At 49.2% G+C, this 7,662-nt stretch overlaps 1 protein-coding gene across 1 annotated transcript in view; it reads left to right on the top strand.

The window, feature by feature from the left end:
- The first annotated feature begins 3,417 nt into the window (after positions 1-3,417).
- Positions 3,418-7,662, top strand: part of LOC146811364 (uncharacterized) — a 125,281-nt gene continuing 121,036 nt past the window's right edge. Inside the window, exon 1 of the mRNA XM_085618479.1 lies at positions 3,418-3,489. The gene's annotated coding sequence lies outside the window, so the exon portion shown is untranslated. The remainder of the gene's footprint in view (positions 3,490-7,662) is intronic.

The following is a 7,662-nucleotide window of genomic DNA, read 5'->3' as shown; positions in this document are numbered from 1 at the left end:
GCCAGTCCCACAAACCTCCCTGGGCACAGAAACATGCCAGTCTCACAGACCTCTCTGGGCACAGAAACATGCCAGTCCCAAAGACCTCCCCAGGCAGAGAAACCTGCCAGTCCCCACAGACCTCCCCGGGCACAGAAACCAGCCAGTCCCACTGACCTCCCCAAGCACAGAATCCTGCCAGTCCCACTGACCTCTCCAGGCAGAGAAACCTGTTACCCCACAGACCTCCCAGGGCACAGAAACCTGCCAGTCCAACTGACCTCCCCAGGCACAGAAACCTGTTAGCCCCACAGACCTCCCAGGGCACAGAAACCTGCCAGTCCCACAGACCTCCCCGGGCACAGAAACCTACCAGCCCCACAGACCACACCAAGCAGAAAAACCTGCCAGCCCCACAGACATTCCCAAGCACAGACACCTGCCAGTCCCACAGACCTCCACAGGCACAGAATCTGCCAGCCCCACAGACCTCCCCCAGCACAGAAACCTGGCAGTCCCACAGACCTCCACAGGCACAGAATCTGCCAGCCCCACAGACCTCACCAAGCATAGAAACCTGCCAGCCCCACAGACCTCCCCAGGCACAGGAACCTGCAGCCCCACAGACCTCACCTAGCACAGAAACCTGCCAGCCCCACAGACCTCTCCAGGCAGAGAAACCTGCCAGCCCCACAGACCTCCCCAAGCACAGAATCCTGCCAGCCCCACAGACCTCCCCAGACAGAGAAACCTGCCAGTCCCACAGACCTCCCCAGGCAGAGAAACCTGCCAGTGCCATAGACCTCCCCAGGCACAAAAACCAGCCAGTCCCACAGACCTCCCCAGGCACAGAGACCTGTTAGCCCCACAGACCTCCCAGGGTATAGAAACCTGCCAGTCCCACAGACTTCCACGGGCACAGAAACCTGCCAGCCCCAGAGACCTCCCCAAGCACAGAAACCTGCCAGTCCCACAGACCTCCACAGGCACAGAATCTGCCATCTCCACAGACCTCCCCAGGCAGAGAAACCTGCCAGTCCCACAGACCTCCACAGGCAGAGAAACCTGCCAGCCACACAGACCTCCGCAGGCACAGAATCCTGCTAGTCCCACAGACCTCCCCAGCACAGAAACCTGCCAGCCCCACAGACCTCCCCGGGCACAGAAACCTGCCAGTCCCACAGACCTCCCCAAGCACAGAAACCTGCCAGTCCCACAGACCTCTCCAGGCAGAGAAACCTGCCAGCCCCACAGACCTCCCCAGGCAGAGAAACCTGCTAGACCCACAGACCTCCCCAGGCAGAGACACCTGCCAGTCCCACAGACGTCTCCGGGCACAGAAACCTGCCAGTCCCACAGACCTCTCTGGGCACAGATACCTGCCAGTCCCACAAACCTCCTCGGGCACAGAAACCTGCTAGTCCCACAGACCTCACTGCCAGGGCATATGAGAACGTTTTTCTATTTTTGGGCTGTAGCCAAAAGAGAATAATCTTACTATGGGCTAATTATTGTTGCTATGTCAGTGCAAAATGAATTTGTTCTGTTTTTTACCTGGTGTTAAAGTGGATGTCTTATGGCCCGAAGTTGTAGGTCTGTTGTTTTTCTAATGAGATAGGTCCATAACTGAAATAAGAGGCATGTGTGGCATCTTCACAGTAGCGTAAGATAAGCCCCCGCAGCCCCCTCGGTGCAGGGTGGGCCCTCAAGCTCCAGGGGACCTCCTCTGCAAAAGTGGTAGGTGGTGGCCTGGGGAGGGGGCCCCCTCCGTGTACTTTGCAGGGGGGCCCCCTCAACTTTCGTTACGCCACTGGTGGGTGTAACCTGGCGGACACTGATTTGAATCTCGTTCGGTGCACTGTGGAAATAGTGACAAGTAATTATAGTGCTAGGAGGTCTAAGCCTGTGACAGAAAGCACTGCCAATATGTCATTAGTTAAAAAATATATTACGCACAGTACAAGGCTGCACACAGTATAAATACACAGTGCTAAAATGTGCAAAACGATTGGTTAAAAGTTTACTCTGCTTTAGTAAGACGCTAACTGTACAGTGTATATTTGATAGGTTTCCTAGCAAAGGACCAATCACAGATTCTATGAGTCAAGGCCTACACTGGCTCCTGGTATCCTGTAACTTTGCTGATTAACCAATTACACATATTTGCATTTCTTTCAGGGAGCAGGAATCCTGGAGGGAAGGCAAGTTCAGCTGACTCTCCTTTTTTTCATTCACAGTACAGGCGATGCTGCTTCTCGCCTCTCGACCGTTCAGGATCGATTGTTTTTTAATAAAAAGTAAGGGAACTGTTTTGTTCGAATAAATAAAGCTTGGGAGCATTGTTCCCCTTCGGCCTCTGCTTTAGAGTACCTGAATGCTCCTGAGAAGGGCTGGTTATCTTCAGCTAAACGTATTGTAGCAGTGCTGCGAAATGCAGGTACTCTCCCTCAGTGGTTAATTTGTAAAATAAACATAAGTGTTGGGGCTCTTGTCAGGAGGCAGCTCATTTCTCCTGTTCGCGTCGCCTAAAACAGAACCATGAAAGTGGGGCAAGGATGTAGCGTAATGGCCAGAGCTTCGACTTCGGAGCTGGGGAACCAGGTTCGAGTCTCAGTGTAAGGCTCAACATCCTGAGATTCTGGGCAAATCACGTAATCTCCCCATGCCCATGAAAAGCGCTGGTGTTGGTGATTAGGTGCTTTGTACTCAGAGAATCAACACAAGCAACAATACTGCAATCGCCCCACAAGCACAACAGATGCAACGCAGAGGCAATGCACATTTTCACTGTGCACAAAAACAGCTCCAGGTCGGAATTCAACAGTGCAGGCTTCCTTAGTGCCGAGAACATGTACAGCAGGGGCAGCAGCACTGCAGGCTTCTAGGGTGAGACCGGCCTAGAGAGCAAATAGGCAGGGCCTGAAGGGAGGATCAGGCACCTCTTTGGGCTGTTTTGGGGTCTGTTTTATAGTCTGCTGGGCAGGTTTTCACTGTTGATTTCCCTGAGATCAGAACAAACTTTGCCTGCAGCAAGCTCAAATCCATGCAGTCTTCCATATTCTGCTAAAACAGCAAGTTCAAAACTGCCCCAAGTTGAAAATATGGCCCCCTTTTTTTAACCATCACTAAATAGGGCAACTTTTATTTTGGGGCTGGAGCCTATTTTCTGTTCCCGTCCGACACTGCAGGCTTGCAGTAGGCACAGAGTAGGGCCATGGCAGGCAGCATCAGCACTGCATACCTCATGTCTACACCCTGAGCATGCACGGCACGAGCAGCAGTAACGTGGGTTTCCCTTACAGGGAGTAGGCGGGGCAAGGGCAGCAACGCAATCGTCAAAAAACAAACACTGCAGTGGAGAGGAAGGAGGAGGGTGGGGAGGGAAGGCGTGATGCAGGGAGGAAAACGGTGGGTGAAAGGAGTGAGTGCTTTCACTATATAAAAGGCGCTGGGAGCACCAAGCATCACCTGAGTGCAGGAACCAGAGAACAGCACAGGTACACCTTGCAGGTAAAATACCTTATCGCTCCTACTCTGAGTAATACATGACTTGATCGGGGCAGCCCAGGGCCGGATGTTCAGTCTGAGAGGCCAGTGAGCGGGATTTGTGGCTGTGTGTGTGCCAGTTTCGTGGGCTGGTGCTGTAAACATCTTTAACCCCTTTGCTGCCAGGCCTTTTCCCCCTCCTGTGCCACGCCCTGTTTTGGCTATTTGGGGTAGTGCGCGCTGAGGCCCCTGTAACTTTTTGACCACATAAGGTATCCACGCCAAATTTATGTCCTTTTCTTCCAACATCATGGGGATTCTGAAGGTAGTCAGGGTTTGTGGATTCCCCTGGAGGGGTCACAGAAATGAGCCAAAATCCAGCAAAACGTAGGTTTTTTGGGGGAAAATGGGAAAAACGGGCTGCAAATGAAAGCATCTGGGTTTTTCCCTGCACATGTTATCAAAAAAGGGTTTGTGGGGCTGAAATCACCATTTTCCCAGCTTTTAGGGGATACCAGACTTTTGTCAGAAACCCAAAAATTTTTACACAGTTTTGGCATTTTTCTGGGACATAGCCTATTTTTGCTATTTTTTGTGCTTTCAACCTCTTTCCAGTTAATGGTAGAAATGGGTACAAAAGCAATAATGGATCCTGGAAAGCTATACATTTGATAGAAGTAGACAAAATTCTGAATTCAGCAAGGGGTCATTTGTGTAGATCCATTAAGGTTTCTTTATAGAAACTAACAGTTAAATATAGGACAAATTGAAAATTTGTTGAAAAAAAGCGCCTTTTGTGTCAACGTTTTCACCTGTAACTTCTTCTAATTTTGACAGCTCTTTGAAAGCAATATACCGTTACATCCGCTGGACATTACTGGTTGTGGGGATATATAGGACCCGACGAACCCAGAGCCAAAAACTGAGCAGCAACTTGCAATGTTGTTTTTATTATGTACCAGGTATATAGTGATTATTCTGTAAAAATGTGTTCATGGAAAAATCGGTATGAAAGACACCTATGTATTTCTGAAATGGGAACAAAATATAGAGTTTAGAAACAGTGATATTTGCACATTTCCGAAATTGGGATACTCATAGTAGCATGAGAATTATCAGTCATTTTTTAGAATGACTTATTTTTTACACAATGTCTTTCATTTGGAAGGCAGAAATGCATCGAAAGTCAATAGGTAATAACAGTTCCTTTACAAATCTGAATTACCCTAAGTCTCCCGATAAAAATGGTACCTCACTTGTAGGGGTAGGCATAGTGCCCACAACAGGAAATGGCTCAAACCCCAACGTGAACACACCACATTTTCACAATGCAAAATTACCCTTTTTTAGCAAAGTGCCTAGCTGTAGTTTTTTAACCCTAGCTCTGCCGGCACCTAGGGAAACCTAGCAAACCTGTACATTTTTGATAACTAGACACCCAGGGGAATCCAGGATGGGGTGACTTGACTGCCTCCCGCCAGGTTCTGTTACCCAGAATCCCTTGCAAACCTAAAAAATTGCCAAAAAAACACCTTTTCCCCACATTTCTCTGGTGCAAAGTTCTGGAATCTACTTAGATCCATAAATTTCCACCCACCCCGCGTTCCCCAAAGTCTTCCGAGAAAAATGGTACCTCACTTGTGTGGGTCAGCCTAGTGCCCGCGACAGGAAACGGCGCAAAACGTAACGTGAACACACTTCAATTTTGTAGCGAAATATGACCCTTTTTAGGCAAAGTGCCTAGCTGTAGTTTTTGAACCATAGCTCTGCCGGCACCTAGGGAAACCTAGCAAACCTATACATTTTTGAAAACTAGACACCCAGGGGAATCCAGGATGGGGTGACTTGACTGCCTCCCACCAGGTTCTGTTACCCAGAATCCCTTGCAAACCTAAAAAATTGCCAAAAAAAACACATTTCCCCCACATTTCTCTGGTGGAAAGTTCTGGAATCTGCGTGGATCCACAAATTTCCACCCACCCCGCGTTCCCCAAAGTCTTCCGAAAAAAATAGTACCTCACTTGTGTGGGTAAGCCTAGTGCCCGCGACAGGAAACGGCGTAAAACGTAAGGTGGACACACCTCAATTTCGCAGTGAAAAATGAACCTTTTTTGGCAAAGTGCCCAGCTGTAGTTTTTGAACCATAGCTCTGCCGGCACCTAGGGAAACCTAGCAAACCTATACATTTTTGAAAACTAGACACCCAGGGGAATCCAGGATGGGGTGACTTGACTGCCTCCCACCAGGTTCTGTTACCCAGAATCCCTTGCAAACCTAAACAAAATTGCAAAAAAAACGCATTTTCCCCACATTTCTCTGGTGGAAAGTTCTGGAATCTGCGTGGATCCACAAATTTCCACCCACCCCGCGTTCCCCAAAGTCTTCCGAGAAAAATGGTACCTCACTTGTGTGGGTCAGCCAAGTGCCCGCGACAGGAAACGGCGCAAAACGTAACGTGAACACACCTCAATTTTGTAGCGAAAAATGACCCTTTTTTGGCAAATTGCCTAGCTGTAGTTTTTGAACCATAGCTCTGCCGGCACCTAGGGAAACCTAGCAAACCTATACATTTGTGAAAACTAGACACCCAGGGGAATCCAGGATGGAGTTACTTGACTGCCTCCCACCAGGTTCTGTTACCCGGAATCCCTTGTAAACCTAAACACTTGCCCAAAAAACACATTTTCCCCACATTTCTCTGGTGGAAAGTTCTGGAATGTGCGTGGATCCACAAATTTCCACCCACCCCGCGTTCCCCAAAGTCTTCTGAGAAAAATGGTACCTCACGTGTGTGGTTCGGCCTAGTGCCCGGGACAGGAAACGGCGCAAAACGTAACATGGACACACCTCAATTTCACAGCGAAAAATGACCCTTTTTTGGCAAAGTGCCTAGCTGTAGTTTTTGAACCATAGCTCTGCCGTCACCTAGGGAAACCTAGCAAACCTATACATTTTTTAACACTAGACACCCAGGGGAATCCAGGGTGGGGTGACTTGACTGCCTTCCACCAGGTTCTGTTACCCAGAATCCCTTGTAAACCTAAAAAATTGCCAAAAAAAACACATTTTCCCCACATTTCTCTGGTGGAAAGTTCTGGAATGTGCGTGGATCCACAAATTTCCACCCACCACGCATTCCCCAAAGTCTTCCGAGAAAAATGGTACCTCACTTGTGTGGGTCGGCCTAGTGCCCGCGACAGGAAACGGCGCAAAACGCAATGTGGACACACCTCAATTTCGCAGTGAAAAATGAACCTTTTTTGGCAAAGTGCCTAGCTGTAGTTTTTGAACCATAGCTCTGCCGGCACCTAGGGAAACCTAGCAAACCTATACATTTTTGAAAACTAGACACCCAGGGGAATCCAGGATGGGGTGACTTGACTGCCTGCCACCAGGCTCTGTTACCCAGAATCCCTTGCAACCCTAAACAAATTGCAAAAAAAACGCCTTTTCCCCACATTTCTCTGGTGGAAAGTACTGGAATCTGCGTGGATCCACAAATTTCCACACACCCCGCGTTCCCCAAAGTCTTCCGAGAAAAATGGTACCTCACTTGTGGGGGTCGGCCTAGTGCCCGCGACAGGAAACGGCGCAAAACGCAATGTGGACACACCTCAATTTCGCAGTGAAAAATGAACCTTTTTTGGCAAAGTGCCTAGCTGTAGTTTTTGAACCATAGCTCTGCCGGCACCTAGGGAAACCTAGCAAACCTATACATTTTTGAAAACTAGACACCCAGGGGAATCCAGGATGGGGTGACTTGACTGCCTCCCACCAGGGTCTGTTACCCAGAATCCCTTGCAAACCTAAAAAATGGCCAAGAAAAACACATTTTCCCCACGTTTCTCTGGTGGAAAGTTCTGGAATGTGCGTGGATCCACAAATTTCCAACCACCCCGCGTTCCCCAAAGTCTCCTGAGAAAAATGGTACCTCAAGTGTGTGGATCAGCCTAGTGCCCGCGAAAGGAAATGGCGCAAAACATAACGTGGACACACCTCAATTTCACAGCGAAAAATGACACTTTTTTGGCAAAGTGCCTAGCTGTAGTTTTTGAACCATAGCTCTGCCGTCACCTAGGGAAATGTTAGACCCGGCCTTGTGGCATGGCCATCCCTGACCCCTACCCACACCCCCTGACCCGTGCACCTCATTCAGCCCCCAAGTACACGGCCTAGCCGGTCCTTCCCGCTAGGACC

The sequence above is a fragment of the Triturus cristatus genome, chromosome 7, assembly GCF_964204655.1.
Source record: "Triturus cristatus chromosome 7, aTriCri1.1, whole genome shotgun sequence".
NCBI classification, from domain to species: domain Eukaryota; kingdom Metazoa; phylum Chordata; class Amphibia; order Caudata; family Salamandridae; genus Triturus; species Triturus cristatus.
The sequence above is the reverse complement of the archived record's forward strand: the minus strand, read 5'-3'. Positions and strand labels throughout refer to the sequence as shown.